Consider the following 13,156-nt stretch of genomic DNA (forward strand, 5'->3'; position numbering starts at 1 on the left):
ACTCGCCTTCGTAATCATCCTTTGATTTAATACTGTTTTACGGTATAAATGTGGACGACGTTAAGATCCTTTAGCAGAGTGAAAACATTTCGGATCATTATCTGGTATTATGTTTGCTTCACTGGCCTACGGCTGCAAATAAAACTCCTTGTTACAAATATGGTAGAACAATAACTTCAGCTACCAAAGATGCGTTTCTCAATAATCTGCCCGAATTGTCTCAAATCTCTAGCATGAGAAATAAGGTTGAAGATCTTGACATTACGATTGAAAATTTTTATTCCACCTTCTCGGAAATGATAGACACAGTTGCTCCTCTGCGTTTAAAGAAGATTAAAATGGCAGTCCCACACCGTGGTATAATGAACACATTCTAAAGAAAGCGAAAATGGAGCGCATCTTTAAGAAAACTAAATTAGAGGTATTTCATACAGCATGGAAGGATAGTATTCGTAAATACAGGAAAGCCCTAAAAACTTCTAGATCCGCCTACTTTTCATCACTAATAGAAGAAAACCTGCACAACCCTAGGTTCCCTTTCTGTCGGTCTCTCGACGTTGTATTTAGAAAAGGCCAATGAAAATTGGCGAATGAAATTTGCATGCCGGGCTCCTCCCCAGATGTCCGGGTATAAGAGGGAAGCCGGCGTGCTCATTCATTCACCTTTTGTTCTTCAGAGCCTACGCATCTGATGAGCTTCTCTATGACCTTTGGTGATCATTCTTTCTGCTGGAATCTACGACGTGGACAGCGGACGGTCCCTTCCTGCAGTGACTCTCCCCTGGGCGTCTCGGCAGTTCCGGAGGTGTTCGAGCAAATTTCCTTTTCTAAAAGAGCAAATTTCTCCAGCGTGGCTTGTCCCGCTGTTCTCATGGGTGCAACACACTCATCGAGGAGGGGGACGGACACAATGCCTGCTTCCAGTACGCTGGGGCAGACGTTGTGGATACGTCCTGCCCGCACTGCGGGCGGTGACGATTCAGATGTTGCGTCACAGGTGGCTGTGTTCCCACGGGACTCAGCCACCACCTCGTTTGCTCCCCGTTCCGTGGCGGCAGGACTACGGCCCTGCCGTCCGCTATGGCAAGCAGCGAGGGTGATATGAGGATTACTGTGAGCGATAATCCGCCAGCCACGGCTCGTCTGACCGTTCCCCAAAAAGACGGTCCGCCGTCTTATTCCTCAATCACGTATTCGGACACGATGCGTGATGATGAGATTTCTCTTGCAGCATTGGGGGGTGACGTACTGCCATCCGACTCCGACGATTCCTCGGGCTCCCTCCCTCGGGGGGTCGAGCCCAGGAGAAAGCGGATGTCTTTTCCGCCGTGAGTGTTGGGTTGCAGTGCCCGCACTGCCTCTCCCGGCGCTCGCGGCTGGCTACATGGCGCCTCGGGTTTGAGCGCGGCTCCAAGCCGCGCCCGCCCCCAGTGCCGTGTTTACCGGAAGTGCATGAGGAACTTTGTAAGACCTGGAATGCCCCTTCCCGGCACGTTTCACGTCAAACAAAGTTCTGTCACCCTCTCTTCCCTCGAGGTTGAGAAAGCTGGAGGATACGTCGGTGTCCCCCAGGTGGAGTATGCCGCCGCGGTGCACTCGTGCCCGTAGGTGGCGACCACCTGGGGGGGTTCGACCTAGACTCCCGTCCAAAGCATATGGTGTCTCGGCATCTCTGGTGTCGAGAGCTTACATTGCGGCAGACCAAGCTGCCTCCTCTCTCCACGCTATGGCTCCTGCCAGGCCAGGGCGTTGAGAGAGCTCCACGAGGGTAAGACCGACCCAGGGCTTATGCAGGAACTCCGCGCCGCCACCGACCTCGCTCTACGGGCGACCAAGGTGACCACGCGGGACTTGGGTCGGACGATGTCCACACTTGTGGTCCATGAGAAACTCCTCTGGCCAATCCTTGCGCAGATGAGTAACGCTGAGAAGGTCCGCTTTCTCGACGTACCCGTCTCGCAAGGGGGGGCTGGTTGGTGTTACTGTCGAGCCGCAGCGGCCCCGCTCACCCCCCGCCCGACGGGGGGGAGCGAGACACGCACGCGGCCTCCCCGGAGGGTTCTCGACAGTAAGAAGCAGTCATCCGTGCCGCAATTCGGCTGCCTCGGCCGTCTGCTTCCCAGCAGCCCTGGTCCTCTTCAACGCCCTCCAGCTCTGGCGCCCCCCACTCAGGCGGCCCCCCCTGGAGGAGACAGCGAAGAGGAGACCATCGCCCCATCAGCAGCCACAGCGAAGAGGAGACCATCGCCCCATCAGCAGCCGCGGCGCAGCGGCTGTCATGGGAACACCTCAGGGGGATCGAGGCTACCATTGGGCCCGACTCCAGCCACATCGCTGGGAAATCGGATAGGGATGGATCCTGCCCCGTCTCTCCATCTGCAGGCCCCCTCCAGGGGGCTGGCGCCCACTTACTCTCAAAAAAGGAGAGTTTCCTCTCTCTCTGGGTTACCACAGCTGCTCTCACCCTCTGCACGATGGTGAACGGCAAACTCAACGTTGCGTCATGGCAAAGCGCAATGTCGAGTATAAACACCAGCCCTCAGCACTCTCAGTCAGACAGTGCGTTGAGCTGCGCAGTCGCCAGGCAGGAAAAACGGCAGAGCCGATCTCCTCCCCGGGGGACCTCCCCCGGCAAGGAATCCGTACTGCTAGCCATTGAACCACCCCCCGGGGGGACGATGAAAAAGATCGTACCTTAGTCCCGTCTCATTCTGGGAGCCTGTCCGGCTTCCCAGGCTGTCAGAATGGCTAGGGAAGACGATCCGTCTCGGCTACGCGATCCAGTCGCCTCACACTCGCCAAGTTCAGCATCCGATGTACCTCAGTCAGAGGCTAGGATGTTCCGTACTTCGGGCCGAGGTCACCACCCTTCTGGTGAAGGGAGTGATCGAGCCCGTCTCACCAGCCGAGATGTTCAACGGGTTTTACAGCCTGTACTTCATTGTCCCCAAGAAAGGCGGGGGGTTGCGCCCTATCTTGGGTCTGTGTGTTCTGAACAGGCACCTACACTTAGCTGCCTTTCAGGTTGATCACGCAGAAGCGCATCCTGACATCCGTCAGGTGTCAGGACCGGTTCATGGCAGTCGACCTGAAGGACACGTACTTCATGTCTCGATCCTCCCTCGACATCGGCCGTTCCAGCGGTTCATGTTCGAGGGACGGGCATATCAGTACAGGGTCCTCCCCTTCGGTCTGTCCCTGTCTCCACGAGTCTTTACGAAGGTCGTGGAAGCCACCCTCCTTCCCCGTGGGAAGGAGGTGTGCGGGTACTATCTATCTCGACGACTGGCTCGTTTTGGCACACTCTCGAAATCCTCTTTCTCGGTATGGAACTCAACTCTGTCCTCACGAGCGGCCCCGCTCACCCCCCGGGGGGACGCGAGACCCGCGACGAGGAAGCCCGCACCCTCGCGGCCTCCCAGAGGCGCGCGACTGATTAGCGCGCCCAATCAGTGTTGAACTGCCTGAAGCTCAGACAGTCAGCGGTCCCCCTGTAACAAGAGGCTCCTGGGATACATGGCATCCTCGGCGGGGGGGGGGGGTCCCCCTCGGGTCGATGCACATACGACCGCTACAACACTGGCTGCAGAGTCAAGTTCCTTGAAGAGCGTGGCACACCGGCAGCAGGCGTATGGTCACACGCTTTTCTGCCGACACACCCTTACCCCCTGGTCTCCATGACCTTCTTGCGGACAGGGGTCCCCTTTGGGATGCCTCACTGCAAGGTTGGGGTGCCGTGTGCAACGGGCAAGCAGTGTCAGGGCGTTGGACGTGCCCCCGCCTGCGTTGGCATTTCAACTGCCTAGAGTTGTTGGTTGTGCTAATTGCATTGAGGAGGCTACTATTTCTCGTGCAGGGAAGCATGTGCTGGTCTGGTCGGACAGCACAGCTGCTGTGGCATATTCTTTCACTCACAGCAGCTAACATGACTCGCCCGACGCCTCCTCCTCTGGAGTCAGTAGGTGATCAGCTCCCTGCGAGCCACACACATCCCAGGTGTCCTAAACCAGTCAGCCGATGTGCTCTCTCGCCAGTTGACGCCTCGCGGAGAGTGGCGACTCCCTCCCCGCGCAGCCGGCTCATTTGGGGCAGTTTGGCCAGGCACAGGTGGTCCTGTTGCCTCCCCGGACTCCACCCATTGTCCGCTTTGGTACTCCCTGTCCGAGGTACCCTCGGCACGGATGCCCTTGCGCACAGCTGGGCACGGATGCCCTTGCGCACAGCTGGCCGCGGGACAAGCGGAAGTACGCTTCCCCCAGTGAGCCTCATTGCACAGGGCCTGTGCAAGGCCAGGGAAGAGGAGCATCAAGTGGTACTAGTTACGCCCCTTTGGCCTAACCAGGACTTGGTTCTCGGAGCTGAGGCTCTGACAACAACTCCCCCCTGGCCGCTCCCCCTGGCGGACAGCTTCCCCAGGGGAATTGGCACGTTACGGCATCCCAGGCAAAACCTGGTCTCCATGTCTGGACGGTACGAGGAGATCCTGAGTGACCCACCCCCGGTCCGGTTGGGACGTCACTCAGGCTAGGGCTTCGGCCACTGGGCGGCTATACGCCCATAGGTGGCGCCTCTTCTCGACCTGGTGTTCTTCTCGGCGAGAAGACCCGCGGAGTTGCTCGGTCGGGTACGAGCTGTCCCGTCCTCAAGAGAGACGGGGGAGTAACCTCTCCCCCTCCACACTGGGAATGTATGTAGCCGCAAGAGGCCCCGCCCCCTTCGAGCCTCTCGGGGTTGCCGCTCTTTCTCAGTCTTGATAAAGACGGCTTTCCTCAGGGCGCTCACTTCCAAGAGGGTAGGGGATCTACAAGCACCCTCCGTGCCCACAGATTGCCTAGAACTCGTGGCCGGGATTCTCACGTTACCTTGAGACCCCGCCCCGGCTATGTGCCCAAGGTTCCCACCACTCTCCCGAGAGACCAGGTGGTGAACCTGCAGGCGCTCCCCACCGGGGAGGAAGACCCAACCTATCCGTGCTGTGTCCAGTACGAGCACGGCGCCTCTACTTGGACCGCACGCAGAGCCCAGAAGCTCTGAGCAGCTCTTTGTCTGTTTCAGAGGTCAGCAGGAGGGCTGTCTCCAAACAGAGGCTGGCGCACTGGATCGTGGATGCCCTCGTTAGGCCATACCGATCTCATTTCGCCTCTGCCCGTTGGGGGTGAGACTCACCCCTCGTGGGCACTGGCTCAGGGCGCCTCTCTGGCAGACATCTGCGGAGCTGCGGGTTGGGCTATGCCTAACAACCCCATGAGGTTCTAATACCTACGCGCGGAACTAGTGTCAGCCAGCATCCTGGCAACGTGTGGGACCGGCAGCCGGTAGGGCGTACGCCTGCGGAAGCCCTTCCCCCTCCGGGGGGAGCAGTGGCGATCCCGCATCACTTCTTTCCCCTCGGGTAAAGAACAGGCATTCCATCCATCACTAAGCACCCTTCCAGGGGACAGGCTGGGCAGAGCAGCCCTGCCCCCTTAGGCCGGGGAACAGTTGAGTTATCTCCCACATAGCTCTAACCGGACCTAATGCTCCAGACGTGTTAACACCCCCTCCGTGGGCTGTTCCGTCTGATGTATCCTCATGAATGGTTCCCACCTTGGCAACCCATGACCTCCCCAGGTGGACTCCCACCTTGCGGTTAACTCCTGTCTGCACTTTCTTCCCATGAGTTCTCCCCTGATGGTGAGACCATGTGGTGTCTCCACTAATTCCTCCCTACGGTAGGTAGTGGCCTCTGCAGCGTTTTTCCCCCAAGGGGAATAATGCTTACCCAGTGGCCCGTACGGTGCCGGGCGGCTTCTCGCCATTTAGAGAATTAGGCCTCCGCCCGTGACGGCCGGCGTTAGGGGGCTTCCCAACTTTTTGTGGGAAGCTCTGGGTCCCCCTTCCTCTCCACTGGAGGGTCATAATTTCGCGTTAGCGTCTTCGTCTGACTCGCCCAGGCCAGTCAACGTCACTCCGCAGAGATTGTGACGCGGCTCAGTGCTGTGGCGTTTTCCATAGGAACCCCATTCTGTCGGTTCGACACAACGTCGAGAGACCGACAGAAAGGGAACGTCTTGGTTACGGATGTAACCTCGGTTCCCTGATGGAGGGAACGAGACGTTGTGTCCCTCATGCCACAACACTGGCCGCCCACCCCAGCGGTCGGGGGAGGTTGCTTTAGGCTTCTCAGACCAAAGGTGAATGAATGAGCACGCTGGCTTATACCCGGACATCCGGGGAGGAGCCCGGCATGCAAATTTCATTCGCCAATTTTCATTGGCCTTTTCTAAATACTCAGAAGATGATAGGTTCTCAAGACAAACCCCATTCTGTCGGTTCGACACAACGTCTCGTTCCCTCCATCAGGGAACCGAGGTTACATCCGTAACCAAGACGTTTTTATTTAACACAGTGGCTAAATTAACAAAAAATAAATCGTCAGTGACTTCTGATCCTGTATGTCAGTGTAGCAGAGTGGATTACGTGTGCCTAGATGGCCACCTGCACACGTAATCTACTCTGCCACTCATTTTTAATTTGTGGTCTGGAACTTGAGGGTATACAGTATAAGGGTGAGAGTGGTCCACTTGGACGTGCGTCATTGTTGATACCGCCCCTCGGTGACGTCAGCTGCTGTCGCCGAAGGTAGGATACTGTTTGTTTTTTAGCTTTTGGTTTCGTGCTTTATGTGTGAAAATTTATGTAATCTGTTATTAGGAAACGCAGTATGTTTGCCCACTAGTGGCCGAGTCCTGGCTGTCAATTTCTCCTATTAATCTCAGATGCTACACTGCTGCCGAAGTAACCGCCATGAATAGCGTGGGTTATAGCATGTGATTCACTGCGGTCAAGCCAGCCGCGGTTTGAAAATACACGGTCAAGCCAGCTGCCGTTTAGGTTCAGATGCGCGCTTATTGAGTGGTTTACGGTAAATTACAGGAACATCGCTTGTAAAGCTTTATTTAAATGTGGATGATCCGCGTCTCTTCTCAATAACATATTTCTTGTTTTACGTTTAGAATATCTCGTTTTTGTCATAATTTATGCAGGTTTTTTTCTCAGAATGTTTGCATTATGATTGCTGTAACGTTATATTGTGAAACAAATGTCTCTGTCTGTATCTTAAATATGTATTATTTTAATGCCTTCTAGACCTTTGTCCTGCAAATAAAACTGTTTATGAAGTTTGCAATTACAGTACCCATGGATTTGAACAGATTTAATTACAGTATGTTTTTTGAAAGCATTTTGTTTGAAAAATATTATTCCAATATAATTGACTATACAAGCATTATTTCTCATAAGTAGAAAATTGTGATGGTGGGTTTAAGGAGGAGCCATACCCCACTATATGCACACAATATGGATTTATTTCACTGTAACGTTTTGGAGAAATACAATATTTTCTACTTCAAATGCTATAGAAACTATATTTCTAATAAGTAGAAAAAAACGGATGGTGGGTTTCTATAGGGGCCATCCCACAGTATATGCACACCATATATGGACTTATTTTACTGTAGCATTTGGAGAAATACACATTTTTCAACTTTGAAAGCCTATAGAAACATTATTTCTAATAAGTAGAAAAAACCGATTGTGGGTTTCTATAGGGGCCATCCAACACTATATGCACACCATATATGGACTTATTTTACTGTATCATTTGGAGAAATGCACATTTTTCCAATTTGAAAGCCTATAGAAAAATTATTTCTAATAAGTAGAAAAAACTGATAGTGGGTTTCTATAGGGGCCATCCCACACTATATGCACACCATATATGGATTTATTTTACTGTAGCATTTTGGAGAAATGCACATTTTTCAAATTCAAATGCCTATAGAAACATTATTTCTAATAAGTAGAAAAAACTGTTGGTCGGTTTCTGTAGAGGCCATCCCACACTATATGCACACCATATATGGAATAATTTTACTGTAGCGTTTTGGAGAAATACACATTTCCAGCATTTGAAGTGGAGAAATGTGTATTTCTCCAAAATGCAACAGTAAAATAAGTCCATATATGGTGTGCATATAGTGTGGGATGGCCTCTATAGAAACCCACCATCAGGTTTTTCTACTTATTAGAAATAATGTTTCTATAGGCATTTGAAGTGGCAAAATGTGTATTTCTCCAAAACGCCACAGAAAAACAAGTCCATATATGGTGTGCATAAAGAGTGGGATAGCACCTATAGAAACCCACCATCAGTTTTTTCTACTTATTAGAAATAAACTTTCTATAGGCATTTGAAGTGGAAAAATGTGTTTTTCTCCAAAACGCTACAGTAAAATAAATCCATACATGGTGTGCATATAGTGTGGGATGTCCCCTACAGAAATCCATCATCAGTTTTTTCTACTTATTAGAAATATAGTTTCTATGGGCATTTGAAGTAGAAAATATTGTATTTCTCCAAAACGTTACAGTGAAATAAATCCATATTGTGTGCATATAGTGGGGTATGGCTCCTACTTAAACCCACCATCATATTTTTCTACTTATGAGAAATAATGTTTGTATAGTCAATTATATTGGAATAATATTTTTCAAACAAAATGCTTTCAAAAAACATACTGTAATTAAATCTGTTCAAATCCATGGGTACTGTAATTGCAAACTGCATAAAGAGTTTTATTTGCAGGACAAAGGTCTAGAAGGCATTAAAATAATACTTATTTAAGATACAGACAGAGACATTGGTTTCACAATATAACGTTACAGCAATCATAATGCAAACATTCGGAGAAAAAAACCTGCATAAATTACGACAAAAACGAGATATTCTAAATGTAAAACAAGAAATATGTTATTGAGAAGAGAGGCGGATCATCTACATTTAAATAAAGCTTTACAAGCGGTGTTCCAGTAATTTACCGTAAACCACTCAATAAGCGCGCATCTGAACCTAAACGGCGGCTGGCTTGACCGTGTATTTTCAAACCGCGGCTGGCTTGACCGCAGTCCGTTGGCGGCCTTGTATGTTTTCTTGCCTCACGGTGTGTTTCATTGTTACTTCCTTGCCCGCTTAGACCGCGGTGCTGATGCATTATGTATTTTTGCTCTTTTGCTGTGTGAAACGACCAATGTTACTTTGCATTGTGATGTGAGTTTTTGATTCTTTTTTTCGTCGTTTTGATGATGTGTTAAGATTTGTTGTCATTCGATTTGAATTGGATTTACTATGTTGTCTGTGTGTCTTGGTTCGACTTATTCGGTGTGTCAGGGGGGGGGGGGTGTGCTGCTGCATGTTGTGTGCTATATATGGTGTTTACACTGAGTGCTGTGCAATTATTACTTGCACTTGATTTTGTGTGCCTGTGTGTAGGGTGTGGTTTGGCATTCATTGTAAGTCTGCAACAAAAGCAGTCACTCCAGTCCCCTAATTACTGTGAAGTCATTTCTTGATGTGTGTTTTTGAAAGCCAATATGGCAGTTAAAGGCGCAGTTCTTGAAAATCAGCGGCCACTAGCGTTGTATTATAGTTTTACAACGAATCTCTGAGTCATTTGCCCACCCCTCCCTTTCGAATTACGACGGTGGCCGCAACAGTAAAAAAAGATGTCATCTACTGAGACAGCGGATAGCAGTGATGCAAGCAACGATGTTTCTTTGCAAAGGTAAGCCATTATATTAATGTAATTAATCATTTAACATGTATTCTATTGCGAAAGTTACTGTTACAATTCTATAATTAGATATATTTCTTGCGTGCTATCTAGTACACGCTGAGAGTAGTGAAGTAACTAAAGTTAGCTAATCGTAAATAGCAACGCTGTTCAAAGCGTTTGATCTGACAGCGACATAGGCAGTAGACGTTTGTCTCCCCCTTTGTAAAGTCAGGAACAACCGGAGTACGTACCGCAGGGATGGAAAAACATTATTATTCGGAGGTTTTATGGCCATTTGTATAAAATGCTAACGTTACCGTTTCAACAAAACAGTTGTTTGGTAAACATTGAAAAAGTGGAAACATTGAAAATGTTGAATTATCTTACCAGTCTAGCAGAAAACAGGCAACTTCGGCATCGCCTTGAAAACATTTGTCTTTCAACAGTGCCTTCCATCTGGTAATAGATACACCGATGTTTATCCTGGATTTCCTGGCGCCGTTTGTCTATAATTCGTTTGGCAGCATCACGTTTGCGCTTCTTTGACGACGGAGATTCACGCTCTGTCTGCGCTTGTGCACAATACGCATGGTCCTCCATTTTATCAAAACTTCTAAGACCGAACAATCAGTTGCTTCAGCTAGACGACGACTACTCCTCCTCCTCTCCGTACTACGACTTACTACTTTGTGCGTCTAAAAACACACATGAAGACCAACATATACGAAACACGCTCTGTAGAGCTATTGTCCGTTAGAGCTTACTGTAAAAAACATGGCTGCGCAACATAACAAATTCCATGTAGATAGATCCGCTCCCTATGTAGATACAACTGGTTTATTCTAAGGTAATAAAAACAACTTTTCTTTACGTAAGGTTTTTATACATCTAAAGACACAGTTTTGTATGTTATATTGCATTTCTGTTAATAGATCATACAAAACATCCCGCACTGTACCTTTAAGCAGACGATTCTTTTAATATTTAAAATATATTACGATTTAATAAATTAGTGCATTTCTACCCACGCCTCTCGCCTGACATTTCTTGGTAATGAACCTGTGTCGTTATTTATACTTTTGTTCCTCACATGGTTGAGATGGCGTAGTCGACTATAGATTGGTTAAATTCTTTAATTGGGCTCTTTTAGCTTTAAACCCTAAAAGTTTGCCACCTTTCATTTTCACCGCCCCGCCACATCAGCATAACAGTGATAAATTTATGAACTACTTCACAAATAAAATCCAAGATATTAGAGAAAAAATGATAACAATGCAATCAGAAGTGAAACCCGCTGAACAAACTAACTACAGCGCCCTTAAGGAGAAAATGCTATTATTTTCTACCGTAGATCAGGATGAGTTGTCTAAAATCATTAGATCATCTAAATCAACAACATGCATGCTAGACCCTACACCTACAAATCTACTGAAAGAGATACTCCCAGAAATTATTGATCCTCTTCTTAGTATTATTAACTCATCTCTGACATTAGGACATGTGCCTAAAGCATATAAGGTGGCTGTTATAAGGCCCCTTGTCAAAAAAACCCAACTCGACCCTAGAGAACTAAGGAACTACAGGCCTATATCGAATCTACCTTTCATATTTAAAGTTCTGGAAAAAGTAGTTTCAACTCAATTATGCTCCTTCCTCCAAAGGAATGACATCAATGAAGAATTCCAGTCTGGATTTAAAGCATGTCACAGTATAGAGACTGCTTTGATCAAAGTTACAAATGATCTGCTATTGGTGTCTGACCGAGGTTGTATCTCGTTATTGGTGCTGCTAGACCTTAGTGCTGCATTTGACTCCATTGACCACAGCACACTCCTACATAGACTCGAAAATTATGTCGGCATTAAAGGAATAGCTTTGAAATGGTTTAAATCTTATTTATCCTATTGTTTTTAATTTGTAGCAATAAACAATGAGATGTCACGCAAGTCCAGTACGGTGTACCACTGGACTCAGTCTTAGGGCCTCTGCTCTTCGCATTATACATGCTACCTCTAGGAGATATAATAAAGCGACACAGAGTTAGCTTTCACTGTTATGCTGATGATACTCAACTTTATATTTCCTCGAAGCCTCATGAAACACAGCAGTTCCATCAAATAATGGAATGCATAGTCGATATAAAAAACTGGATGAGTAACAACTTTTTATTACGGAACTCGGACAAAACAGAAGTGTTACTTATCAACCCTCATCGTTAGCAAAGAATCTTGGCGTTTTATTCGATAGTAATCTGTCATTTGAGAGCCACGTCGCCAACACCTGTAAAATTGCGTTTTTCCATTTTAAGAATATATCTAAACAATGTCATATGCTGTCAATGTCAGATGCAGAGAAGTTAATTCATGCATTCATGACATCAAGACTAGATTACTGTAATGCACTGTTAGGTGGTTCCTAATTACAAGGTGGCTTATTACAAAAACTCCAACTGGTCCAAAACGCGGCAGCTCGAGTTCTTACAAGTACAAAAAAGTATGAACATATTAGCCCGGTTCTGTCAAACTTGAACTGGTTACCTATAAAGCATCGCATTAACTTTAAAATCGTGCTTATTGCCTGTTTAGCTCCTCAGTACTTGAGTGAACTTATCTTGTATTACAGTCCTTCACGTGCATTACGCTCTCAGGCATCCTGTCAGTTGGTAATACCTAGAACGTGTGTGCATGCGCATCCGTGTGTCCGCGTCTATGTGTGTTAGTACTTGTGCATATTGTGTGTGGAGTGTTTTGTATATGGGTATGTCTGTCTTCTGTGTTTTCACCTTTTTCTTGTTTTTACAGGTACAACTTTAATTGTTTTGCTTATAGTCAATATGTCTCATGTACAGCTGCTTTGTAACAATGAAAATTGTAAAAAGTAAAAAGCGCTATATAAATAAAGTTGAGTTAAACTTTTGGTACTGACTTTTTATCTTACATTTGTGTTTTTGTATTTGTATGTTTGTTTGGTACAATATTTTACATGCTTTACTACAGTACTTCTCATAAAGTTTATGGAAAATATATGTATGTAAAAGAACAGTGGAAATCATTTTTCAAGTCTTCAGTGCCATTAATAGTTCTAATAAATTAGGTATTAAGCAATTTCCTTACATTTCTATGGATTTTTTTAAAGGTAAACATACATAAATAAAAACTGAATATTACTGTTTGTTAACCCCATTTTATGTACTTTTAAAGCAAGGTTTGGCAGTAACATTTCTGAATCACTTCGTCAATGTGCATGTTTTTTTTTTCATTTGAAACAGTTTAAACCGTTTCACAGCATATTTCACTTTTTGCTCAAATTACCAAAATGTAGAGATTGGATTTGGGATTTTGTTTAGGATGATGATGGTAAAATATTCATTACATCACTTCCAATCCATTAATAAGCATATATAATTACATAAAAATACAGACACAGTTAGATGTACAACGAGAATACCACAACTGGTAAAATAAACACAAAGAATGGATCTCAGCTGATCAAATATAACATGGAAGCTAGTTTAATCAATTGAGACAACAAAAATTGGTAACGCTTTAGATTACGGCCCGCAA

The sequence above is a fragment of the Triplophysa rosa genome, unplaced genomic scaffold, assembly GCF_024868665.1.
Source record: "Triplophysa rosa unplaced genomic scaffold, Trosa_1v2 scaffold121_ERROPOS1305309, whole genome shotgun sequence".
Lineage (NCBI taxonomy): Eukaryota > Metazoa > Chordata > Actinopteri > Cypriniformes > Nemacheilidae > Triplophysa > Triplophysa rosa.